At 39.7% G+C, this 13,126-nt stretch overlaps 1 long non-coding RNA gene across 1 annotated transcript in view; it reads right to left on the reverse strand.

Annotated features, from left to right (window-relative positions):
- LOC145722870 (uncharacterized) overlaps positions 1-13,126 on the reverse strand; it is a 32,201-nt gene that overhangs the window by 11,846 nt on the left and 7,229 nt on the right. Inside the window, exon 2 of the long non-coding RNA XR_014147448.1 lies at positions 2,474-2,507. This is a non-coding gene — a long non-coding RNA (uncharacterized LOC145722870). The remainder of the gene's footprint in view (positions 1-2,473; positions 2,508-13,126) is intronic.

Below are 13,126 nucleotides of genomic sequence, written 5' to 3' on the forward strand. Positions count from 1 at the left end.
ATTGCAAAATAATGCATGCTTCTTGTGAAAAATCAAAAGCTGAGAGGAATAAATCATGAAAATGTAAACTTTCCTTCTGTCTCCCTTAGGTTTTCATTAGAAAGCTTCCGGAAACAGTTTCTTTCAGTTTGGGGAGGTAGATAAGAGGACATCTCCTCACTCACAGCCAGGAAACTCTGCATTTAATATTGTGCTAGGACTTTTTCCTCACACAATTAAGAAGGAAATAAGATTCCTCGGGCCCAGGGAGGCCACAGACGCAGCAGTATAGCATCACAGAAAAGGGAGGAAGTCTGGCCATGGTTATGCTGTAGAATTTTTTCTTCTGATGCAAAGTCTGACTGAGAACAATGTCCGCCTTGTGCATGCCCTGTCAGGAAGGGTTGGCTGGACCCTGACAATAAGTAGCTTGGCACATAGCTTTCTGAGTTGGTGGCTCAGTCAGGGTCCAGAGTGGGTTTTCTTTTACCTCTGCTCCCTGGCCTGGGCTGCCATAACATTAAAAGAGGAAAAGCCCTTTGAAGGGGCTCTCCACGGTTGAGCAGCTCACTGCCTAAAGGCCTGGAAGGATCACAGTCATGGGGAGTACATTTATTTTGTGGTGAGCATCTGAGAAGAGCCATCTCTACCTCCAGGACCTGCTCAGCCTACTGTGAAGGGACAGACCATCCCCATCTAGTTCCAATGCTCTGACCTGTATCTGGGTATGTGATTCCTCTAGAACTGTGAGTGTCTGTGACTCCCTGTGTGTCCCTGTGTACCCTGTTGGGACACACAGATAGAAAGGCCTCCCGTTCTGTCACCAACTTGCCCCTGGTTTGCAGGCCTAGCTGCCAGCATTAAGTTTGTCCCCATCCAGGTAAAGAAAGAGGAACTTCCAGGGGCCCCTGGGTGGCTCAGTCATTAGGCATCTGCCTTCGGCTCAGGTCATGGTCCCAGGGTCCTGGGATCGAGCCCCGCATCGGGCTCCCTGCTCAGCAGGAAGCCTGCTTCTCCCTCTCCCACTCCCCCTGCTTGTGTTCCCTCTCTCGCTGTGTCTCTCTCTGTCAAATAAATAAAATCTTAAAAAAAAAGAAAGAGGAACTTCCAGGGAGACTCAGGACAAAAAAGAAGAAAAAATGGCAGAGATTCAAGGTAAAACTCTTTTCAGAAGTACTGTTTATTTAGATTGAATATTTTCTCTTTCAAAATGACAGACTGAGTTTTGGAAGGGTAGGATCCCTGACAAATACACCCCCTTCATACATAGTCAAAACAGTTCTAGAGATTATGTTCTAGGAAAACATCATAATTCTGTGATTTTCCATATTTCCTTGGCTATACATTATGATAGAACTGGAACAAAATGGCTAACAGGACACTATTTCTCAACATTTTATAATTCTGATGGTCTCTGATTGGATTTCAAGTAAGTAAGAAGGAAACCGGTAAACATCAGCATCCACGTACTTCTAATGATTGAACAAAACTTTTTGATGTCTGGTAAACTTTTTTATAAATCTTCTGAAGAAAAAACTATTTAATTTTAATGACATTTTTAGCATAAGAAGATTATTTGGCTACAGAATTTGCTCAACAGTTATTGTTGCACTTATAAAGATAGTATGTTAGCACTAAATCTAATTTATACTAATGAGAGAAAATTATCACTAGTTTTAGGATAGATCATATCTGTCTGATGACTTTTTAAGATATTTGAAGTACCTTGACCATCTTGATGGTTTCTTAGACACTGGGAATATTACATTATCCAGATCAGTGACATTAGGCCTAAGCTGCCTCTACTAAAATGTAGTAGAAATTTATCTTCTTGGACCCCTTTTATTTCAAGTGTACCTGTACACAGTGAGTGCTCAGTAAATAATTGACAGATTGGTAGGGATCACTTAAAGTGCCAAGAGTTTTAAATAGTTTTACAATCTGATTTGTTAGGGATTTAATCTTTATACTTTGCCTTTGCCTTTAGAGAGGAAACAGAGAAAAAGTTATGCTGTTTGGAAAAAAGTAGCATTTGAGTTTAAATCCTATCTCTTAGCCATGTGAATTTGGACAGGTTCATATTCTCTCCGGGACTCTATGTGCTTATCTGTAAAAGGCAGATAATGATATTTTCTCAGAGTCATTATGGGGATTGGCTAAGAGCCCATATGAAAGCAGTGGCACAGGACATGTTCTAAGTGTACAGTAGCAAGAGCCATTCGCTTCCTTTCACCTTTGTGTGGTCCAATTGACCCGTCCTCTACAGGTGTTAACAAAGGAATTATAACAGGTATTGAAGCAGTATGTTCTTTCTCTTAAGTTACAGTAGGAGGGTAAGATAAATATAGTTATTCACTCATGCATTCCTCAGCTCATCCATTAAGCCTTTTAACAAACACTCTCTGAGTACCTAAATCTGCCAAGCACGGTACAAAGCAACAGGGTTTACAAAGAAATATAAGACATGAATGACCCTCTCCTTCCAAGAACTTACCAGTTGTCCTCACTGCAGTTCATCTGCTTTCTAACTGTGGAGAGAAAGGAGAAGTCCATCAAAGAACTGGGGGAAAATAAAAAGGTAAAAACAAAGAGAAAAATTTGTTCTTTTTACATTCGTAAAAACTGATTGGTATAGGGGCGCCTGGCTGGCTCAGTCGGTTAAGTGTCTGCCTTAGGCTCAGGTCGTGAACAGTGGGTCCTGGGATCCAGCCCAGTGTCAGGCTCCCTGCTCAGCAGGGACTCTGCTTCTCCCTCTCCCTTTGCCCCTCCCTCCTGCCGGGCGCACTCTCTCTCTCTCTCAAGTAAATAAATAAAATCTTTTAAAAAAAACTGATTGGTGTGGGCGCCTGGGTGGCTCAGGTGTTTAAGCGTCTGCCTTCGGCTCGGGTCATGATGCCAGGGTCCTGGGATCGAGTCCCACATCGGGCTCCCTGCTCCTTGGGAGCCTGCTTCTCCCTCTGCCTCTCTCTCTCTGTCTCTCATGAATAAATAAATAAAATCTTTAAAAAAAAACTGATTGGTGTAAAAATGAAGAATTTGTAAATAACAATCATCATCATCATCATTATTTTTTATAGAACAAATTATGCTGTATAGAGTGTACCAGGGAAAATTGTGCTGTTACCTTCTGTTTGTAAGAGTCAAAGCAAAGTTAAGTTAAACTTTGGCGTGTGGAATGTACTCTGAAGTTTTCACTGAAGTGAATATTTTGCTGTTTGTTTCACCCTATTTTTCTGAATGTTTCTTTGACTTGTTCTTTTCTGAGTTGACGTATAAGTTCCAGGATATAATTAGTTGATATCATCTTATTCACAAACTCTCCCTTTTCAAGAACTGTTCCCATCATTGTGGTGAGTAGCATTATGTTCCTTTACACTTACTCGGCGTCTTTCTCTTGAAGCTAGGATGTGCTCAGAGTGATGGCTTCTGTAGTTCCCTTTACACATTTTTGCTATCTTTTGAGACTATCTCTTTCCCCAGCTCTAAATTTCAGATCAGGAACAAAGCTTGTGTTTTTCTCGGGCAGAACTGGTACTGACGTACTACTGAACAAGAAATATTTGGACTTCTGTTTTTGCCTGACTTGGAAGGAAGGGGGAAGAGATACTCCTCAGAGTTGCTTCACAGTGTCAAAGAGAATGGGGTAAGCAAGAAGGCTTCCCAGAACTCCTTTCTGCTCTCTCTACTGCCCTTATGATGTGGGAGGGAGCTTGATTCTGACAGCTGTCTGCAGGGAGGAATTTTTCGCCATTCTCACCTGTAGTTATCTGTCACTGTGGGTAGCATGATTTTTGAACATGGAGATAGGTTCTTTTTTAATGGGGAAAACCCTTTATATCTCAAACGGAGTTACAGGATTTAGTGAGAGAAAAGAAGAAAGTCTGATAAGGTCCAGTAATTAATACTGTTGGTGTTGGACCCTGTTCTTGACCCTAGCACAATCCAAACTCACCTCTAAAGAACATTCAGGACCCAGCAGGTTTCCCTTCCTTCCTGAAAAGCCTGTAGAGTCCTGCCAGGCCGTCCCAACTGTAGGCACTCTGAGAGCATGGAGCTGAGAAATAACCTCTGCACCATGCTCAAGGTCACAGCTGCCAGCAGCCCCAGTGGCCTCTGTGGAGCACTCATCTTCTCGCCATATTCACCTTCAGTCTCTTCCGTACCCATGCTCCAGCACCTCAGTGTCCTGCCAGGGGGTCTTTGAACAAAGGTCGTCATCGCTGGCTCTTCACCCAATGGTCTGAGGTCTACTTTCCCTTTTTAAGTTCAGAACAAGCAAATAGCCAAGATGAAAATATGTCCGAAATTAGCTTTAGTGTATCTGTTGCTCTTAAGCAAGCTTAGGCATTAAAATAGAACACACAAACCAACAAACAAATAAGCAAAGCATTAGGTAGGACAGTTATACTCAATCATTTTTATTTTTTTAGCATCAGGATCTTTTTCTTTTTGTTAATGGATACTACAGTGTTGAAAGATTTCATCTGTAAAGAAGACTGCATGCTACATTAATTAAGTTTGACTTCCTACTCAGGCTTCTCTTCATATCACATAAATATGTCCGCTTTTATTATAGTAATAAACCTGTTTTCTGTTTTTATTATTTAAGGACACAAGTAACAATCCACCCCAGAGCTTTAAGCAGCACAGGGTGGTAAATAGGGATTTGCTAACTAAGTTCATGATGTTCCAACCAAAAATGAAGAGTTTTGACAATGTTGTTGGACTGTGAAGTCTTATCATTTCAATTTAGCTTTTTAAAGATGTAAAAATTGCTCCAGGATTCCCACCCCTCTGCAGTTACTGTTCTTCCTGAATCCCAGGTTTCTGAACTCCTCAAGTTGGGGATCCCTGGTTAGAGTTTGTCAAAAATAGACTTAAGCTTTGACCTCCCCATTTCCTGTGGTTAGCTGCAGTTTCTGTGGGTTGATGCTCATGGAGCAGTCAAAAAGATAGAAACATGATGTCCTGTCCTCCTAACAGAAGGTTTTCTACTGCACAAAGTGTGCTAGGATTCTTAGCATACATAGCCTAGGACAGAAAATGTAGAGGGAAAAGGGTTGGGAAGAGAAGGACTCGAGCTGAAAGAATGAGCAAAATTCAGTTCCCCCTATAGATTTTTTCACTCTAAGTGCCATTCACAGAAATTTGGTATCCATGGAGACGAGTGCAGGGCATGTTAAATGTTACATACTCTCTGCAGATACAAAAGGCTAGCTATCCAATCTGATGCTATGTTTAGGAGTAGCAGAGGGAAAGCATTTGAGAAAAGTATTGAATAATTAATTGAGCACCTATCATGTGCAGGGAACGTGATTTGCACAATGAAAATACAAAATATACAACGAATGATGATAAATATGGTATCAATTATTCCCATGTAGGAGTCTTGGCAATCTTTAGCATTCTGACTTTTCACAAATCCATAATATTGCCTATGAAAATATGAGAAAATGTTCCTGCCATAAATCTACATTTCACCTCCTGCTTTGGGAGAAAACAAAATATTATCAACTATAAGCAGAAATTTCCCTGAAAAGTATTTTATAATGGAATGATAAACAAGGAAGCAAGGATTTCCAGAAATTGAAGAAGAAGGTCCTAACAGCCTTGTGTTGTAGGCTGGTGACAAGAAATGAGGCAAAGCTGGGGACAAAGGGAAATAATTGAGAGAAGCCAGTGTTTGTCAGCATGACAATTTAATCAGGGGCAAAAGAGCTGTCACCACAAGAGTGTGTTCAGAGGAAGAGAGAGTGAGGAACAGTCTGGAAACAAGAACCCGTTCAAGGAAGTTGATAGAGGTTATGACCAGGAATGGGAAGTTCATGGAGCTTTCTGTGAAAGTCAGGGGAGAAGCACCCCTTGGGATAATAGGAATTCACTGGGCTACAACTCTGACCGAACTCAAGGGTGAATCATAGGCCAGCTAGAAAGAACTCTGCGGTCTTAACTCTCAGTGGAATTGGGCAAGACAGTTCAGCATAGTCTTGGGGAATAAGCCTGGGTGTCTAGAGAATGAGGAAAATGAAATAATTAAAAGCTTAACATTATTCCAATTGCTCTCAGGAAATGATATGTATGGATCAATTTTATAGCCTCTTATGAAACTAGAAAGTTACTGGCCCCTGCTGCTTATTTATTGGTCAGTCCATGTGTGAGATACGGGTGTTTCTTTCATCTCTAGCAAACATGGAGAAAGTGGTAAAAGCAGTATTGATTCAAGATCATGCTGCATAGAAAAATGTGGGGTTGTCTTGTTCCATGGCAACAAGCAAGCATGGGAGATAATAGGGAGAAAAAAATTGACCACTCTACAGAAAAATGCATCCATGTTTTCAATCTCCTGCTGCAATATGTCCCTAGCTATTTTTTTTAAACCTGGGAACAAAGAATATTTTCCTGTTGTCAAATGTCTACCTCAATAAATAAGTGGAAGTGACCTATGAGGCATTTAAAATGCTGTATGCTTATGTCTCCATGTTCACATACTAACCATTTGAAATAGTTCTCATGTTAAAAAATTAATTTTACATGTGACCGATTTAACACAATTTGACTGAAACATTTTTTCTTAAATTTTACTTAACACATCAGATAAAACCAGCCTAGCAGATTCATACTGTACCAGGCATCTCCACTTGCCCCTCTCTTGAAATAAATGTTCAAACGTTGTCACACCGTGATTGTACGTCTGAAGAGGAAAATCATTACACACCTGTGGGGTCTTTTGCAGAGGGATTCTGTAGCATATGTGGTAAAGGCTTAGCCAAATCTACATGGATCCAATAACTGTAAAAGTTGGCCAGCATCCCAGCCACAAAGCTGCCGGATACATACACTTGTTCTATTTCTTGTTTCTTAAGATTGGTTAAAGCCATTTAATGGCACTGGGATAAGAAATATGAGGTGAAAAAATCAACCCCTCCTTTAATATAAGGATCTGTTTCTCAGGGAATATCTGGTTTGCTATCATTAAGAAGCATCTCCTCATTTCTCTAGTTTTTTGGTTTTTTTTTAAAGATTTTATTTATTTATTTATCAGAGAGAAAGAGAGAGAGCACAAGCAGGGGGAGAAGCAGGCAGAGGGAGAAGCAGACTCCCTGCTGAGTAAGGAGCCTGATGCGGGGCTCGATCCCAGGACCCCGGAATCATGACCTGAGCCATAGGCAGACACTTAACCGACTGAGCCACCCAGGCGTCCCTCATTTCACTGTTTATATCCACACTGTATATACCGGTTCTACATGCATTGTTGTTCTTCTGTGGTCCCCCAACTAAATGTAAAGGTGGAGTTTCCTGCTGCTTGCAACCCTCCCTGAGACATAATTTCTTATAGCTCTTCTTCAGTGCGAGGTGAAATGTCTGCTTTACTGCCCTGCCCACTAAAATCTTGGTCCTCCCGCAAAATAAGAACCTCATGACTAGATCACTCAGTAAAATATCCAACTTCTTTCTCCTGGTATCACATAATGCAGACTCCCAGCACAGTTTAACTGCTTTTGGCTTCCAGCATTGTTTTGTTGTTGTAAGGACACTCTTTTTTAATTACATCCTTTGACTCACATAGAACTTCACCAACCATTCTCATTTGCTTATCAATTCAGTCATTAAAAGGACTACAAACTGATGACCTACTGAATGTCAGGTAGTATGCTAGGTGCTGGGAACAAATTACACAGCTAGTTAGACCCAGTCCCGTGACTTCATAAAGCTTACTGCCTACTGGTGGTTTATCACCAAGTTCTTAATAAAGGCATGTGTGTGCTTTCCTAAAATACAAGTAAAATGTTTTCCTACTCCAGTAGATCCCTCAAAGATAACATGTGAGTTGAACCTTTGTTAATTGGAACTCGGGTTTTAAATGCCCTCATGCATTTAAATCTTGTAAAGTTACTAAGCTATCCTGTAAAATTAATAATCAAACTTTAATTTTTATTATGAATTTTAACTTTTGCAATGATAATTTTCTTAATGTTGATCAATTTTATAATAACTTAAAAATTAAAGCATTTAAAAAATGCAAAAAATTAATCTTTGTAAGTGGAATCTCTATTTTAAATGCAATAAGGGTAATTGCTATTTAAAGGAATCCTGATGTAACATTGCAAAGAAAGCAGTTAACCATCGACTTATTTTTAATAAATTGGGCTTTTAAATTATAATTTCTATATTGCAGAAACAGAACCTTTAGCAATGTAAAAAATTTAATCGATAAAAACCAAAATGTAAATTACAGGAAAATACATATTGATATTGTGAAAAGAAACACACAAGCAATTGAACACACAAAACCCTTTACCTCTTATGTTCTAAAGAAGCAACTTTCCCCAGAGTCTTCACCTTACTTAGGACCTATGTTCTGGTGTGTGTTAGTTTGCTCGGGCTGCCATAACAAAATGCCACAGACGGGGTGGCTTAAATAACAGAAATGAATTTCCTCATAGTTCTGGAGGCTGGAAGTCCAAGATCAAGATGTCATAGGGTTGGTTTTATTCTGAGGCCTCTGTCCTTGGCTTACAGATGGATGTTTTCTCCTTGTGTCTTCATATGGTCTTCCCTCTGTACCTATCTGTGTCCTAATCTCTTCTCATAAGGACACAGGTCATATTAGATTAGGGCCCACCCTAATGACCTCACTTTAACTTAATAACCTCTTTAAAGGCCATATCTCCAAATAAGGTCAGATTCTGAGGTACGGGGGGGAGGGGGGCGGTTAAGGCTTCAACATATGATTTTGGGGACACGTAATTCAGCCCATAACATGGCATGTCTCTAGATGAGAAAACTCCAGTATGAAAGTAAATAGCCATCAGAGTCATGACACAAGCTTTTTTTATTTCCTTCTATAAAAAAACTTCCATGTGGCTTAGGTTATCAGATAACTACCATGTTCGGGGGCGCCTGGGTGGCTCAGTCATTAAGCTTCTGCCTTCAGCTCAGGTCATGATCCCGGGGTCCTGGGATCAAGCCCCGCATCGGGCTCCCTGCTTGGCGGGAAGCCTGCTTCTACCTCTCCCACTCCCCCTGCTGGTGTTCCCTCTCTCGCTATGTCCCTCTCTGTCAAATAAACAAATAAAATATTTAAAAAAAAAAAAAAGATAACTCCCATGTTCAGAATAGGAACTTTCTAAAGATCTGTTATTGACATGATAACAGCTCCATCTTAGACAGCAGAAAGTAGAGGAATGGAAAATGGATCCGCAAAATGGGTGGAAAATGAGTGAAGAATGAGGCTAGAAAATGCTGCCAAGGAGCTGCCTTCTAGAAGCTGTGCTCATTGAGAGCTGGATGAAAGCAAGGAGGGTGGGAACTGCAGAGAAAATGTTCCTGGCCTGCAGGCTGAGGGAGTCCAGTCACACATAAGAAAGGAGATAACCAGGGGCACCTGGGTGACACAGTTGGTTAAGCGTCTGACTCTTGATTTTGGCTCAGGTCATGATCACAGGGTTGTGAGATTGAGCTCCGCACTGGGCGTGAAGCCTACCTAAGATTCGCTCACTCCCTCTCCCTCTGTCCCCAATCTCTCCCTCTCAGAAAAATAAAAAATAAATAATTAAAAAAAAGAAAGGGGGTAACCAAAGCTAAATTGTAATTTGCAAATTTGCTGTGATGGAGAATTGTTGATGATACGCATTAAATGGTAGAATTTAGAGGTTTTTTTGCTTCTTGCTTTCCAATTGTTCTTTCTATTTGATATTTTTGCTGTGATTCTGAGCTAAATTAGCACTTTGGAAACATGGTCTCCAAAAATAGTCTGCTGATTTGGGAAACAGTTTTGGTGAAAGAATAGTAGTGTTAGAAGAAAAAGAGAAAATAATTTGAAATGGGAACTATTTTAAATGCAGAGGTGGAAAATCCAGTAGTAGGGCAAATATTTCTCTTTTGTCAAGATTTAAGTAATTCATTCGTAATGAATTTTGTTGCTGATGATGTAAGTTTCCAGCTCATAGTAGGCACTCAATAAGTATCTGTAAATATTATTTAATTTATGCTTGACAAAAACTTTCCTGTGAAGAAGTAAAAATTCCATTTTCAAAGGCATTAAGATGTGTTCTCACTGAATTCTATTCTATCACCAGCAAGGAGGAGGACTCAGATTGGCAGACAAGTTTATAGTGAAACAGAAAGGAAAAGGTGGTATGAGATATACATCAATTGACAGAAATGTGGAGAAGATAGATGAGGAAGTGTGATGTGCATCAGAAGGGTTAGTTCAGGACTCCAGTAAGGAGAACACTAAGCTTGAGGGCTCTGTACCAGGTGAGAAGGGCAGAGAGAAAGGGTGATGACCTGCTCTAGACTCCATGGAGGTTGTTAGAGATTATACCCATCTTAATATTCAAAAGAAAATTTCTAAATTTAAAAATCCTATCTGTTTTACCTTTCTTGAAACAAAATTTTTCTTGGATTCTGTGACACCACATTCTTTTTTTTTCCCCTCTTACGTTGCCACTCTTTGTCTCTATATTATATATATATATGTGTGTGTGTATATATATGTATATACATATATATATATATATATATTTTTAGAGAGAGAGAGATGTGGGAGTAGGGGGAGGGAGAAGCAGAGAGAGAGGGAGAGAGAAAATCCCAAGCAGGCTCCATATCCAGCAGAAATCAAAATTCAGATGCTTAATCAACTGAGTTACCCAGGCACTCCTTTTTGTCCATATTTTTAAAGGCTTCTCTTCATTTGACTAGCCCTTGAACATTGGTGATCCTTTTGGTTTTGTTTTTTTTTCCAGACCTTCTCTGTTTTATAAATCTGATGGAGAGGGGTGCCTGGGTGGCTCAAGTGGTTAAGCATCTGTCTTTGGCTCAGGTCATGATCCCAGGGTCCTGGGACCGAGTCCCACATTGGGCTCCCTGCACAGCAGGAAGCCTGCTTCTCCCTCTGCCTACTTCTCCCCCTGCTTGTGCTCTCTCTCTCTGACAAATAAATAAAACCTTTAAAAAAAATCTGATGGAGATGTACTAATGTGTAATAATGTATATTTATTATGTTTTATATAGGTTAAAAATATCTTTATTTATAATGTCTTTGATCATATAGAAGACTTTAACTTTGGCGCAAGATATTTTATCAATGTTCTTTGTCGTGGCCTTTGCTTTAGTACCTTTTTAAAGGTCTTCTCTGTTTTGAGATCTCTTATATCCAATCATATGTTTTCTGGCAAATTTGTAGCTTTGGCTTTTCGTGTTTAAGTCTTCTATCTAACTACAGTTTATATTTGTAAATGGATTTTGGAATGAATCTAAGGTTAACTTACTTGGATATTGTATTTACAAATGACTAGCCTTGTCCCAACATAGTTTCTGAAGCAGTCTATTCCTTCTTCACTCATTCAAAACACCACATTTATCATATGCTAAACTTGATATACATATTGATTCACTTTTAGGCTTTGTTCTGTTCTATTGATTTATTTTTCTATTTATTTATACCTACATCAATACCCTGATGTTTTAGTTTTATAGCAGTTTAGTAGCTATAAAAAATGTTTTTCTGTTTTCCTCTCAGCTGATTTAGCATTATTAACTATATTTTATATCTTGAAACACAATTTTCCTTAGATTCTATGGATGCAACATCCTCCTTTTCTCTTTTTATGTTGCCACTCTTTGTCCAAATTTTTATAGGTTTCTCTTTTTTTGCTAGCCCTTAAATATTGTGTTCCTTTTGGTTTCTCTTCATATCCTTTTCTATTCTCATGCTAGGCACACTTTCTGAGTGATTCCATCAGCACATATGGCTGATTTCAACCATATGTATGATGGTATTCAAAGCTGTTCTCCTAACCTACGTTTTTCTGCTGAGTTTTATAGCAACATATCCATCTTCACTTTGATATTAAGTTCCAAACTGAACTTATCATGTTCCCTGACAAACCTAACTCAGTAAATGGCACCCATTTCCCATGGCTGAAACGTGAGTGTTGTCTTTGATTGTCTTGTTCCTTATTTTCATCCCATAGTAAGACTTTCAGCTTTCACCTTCAATCCATCACCAAATCCTATGGAAGGCATCTCCTAAACAACATTAAATTTTCTCATATCTCTCCTTCCACATGACCACCACCCTCATCCAAGCTACTGTACTTTCCCTCCTGGACTTCCTGTCTCCAGACTTCTCTCGTCTGGTCTCCACACAACTGCCAAAGTTATGTTTCAAAATACAAATTTGATCATGTCCTTTATTGTTTAAAAGTTTTCAATATATCCCCATTTCTTTTAGAATAAAGTCCCAATTTCTTATATGACTTAAAAAGCCCCATACTGTCTTCACTTATTCTTCCTTTTTTTAAAGATTTATTATTTATTTGAGAGAAAGAGAGAGTGTGCATGCACACGTGCGAGTTGCGGAAGGGCCAGAGGAAAAGAATCTCAAGCAGACTCCCCACTAAACGTGGAGCTTGACATGGGACTCTATCTCAGGATCCTGAGATCCTGACCTGAGCCAAAATCAAGAGCCAGACTGAGCCACCCAGGCTCCCCCTGTCTTCACTTCTTATCACTCCAGCCAAACTGAACTTGCTCTGGTCCCTGGAGTAAACCATGCTCATCTTCACCTGTCCATGTTTGTGTTATCATTTCAGAATTCATTATTTTGTACCCTCCCTTTTTTTATTGGAGCAGCTTTTAATCATTTCAGGTATCCCTCCCTTTTACCAGAGTACCTTTTACTTATCCTTTAGAATTCATCTCAGATGTCACTATTTTCAGGGAGAAGCCTTGATTGAGTTAAAAATCCGGTGTTGATTTCTCTCCTATACACTCCCAAATCATCCCAAACTTCCCCTATCACATTACTCACTCCACTGTATTGTAATCACGTGTTTAATTGTCTGTACTCAGCACTAGACCATTCAGCTAATAGGAATACACTACTGCTATTTTATTTTATTTTATTTTTTTTATTCTTATGTTAATCCCCATACATTACAACATTAGTTTTAGATGTAGTGTTCCATGATTCATTGTTTGTGCATAACACCCAGTGCTCCATGCAGAACGTGCCCTCCTCAATACCCACCACCAGGCTAACCCATCCCCCCACCCCCCTCCCCTCTAGAACCCTGTTTGTTTTTCAGAGTCCATCGTCTCTCATGGTTCGTCTACCCCTCCGATTTCCCCCGCTTCATTC

Source organism: Leptonychotes weddellii, chromosome 8 (genome assembly GCF_054177405.1).
Source record: "Leptonychotes weddellii isolate Sample4059 chromosome 8, ASM5417740v2, whole genome shotgun sequence".
NCBI lineage: Eukaryota > Metazoa > Chordata > Mammalia > Carnivora > Phocidae > Leptonychotes > Leptonychotes weddellii.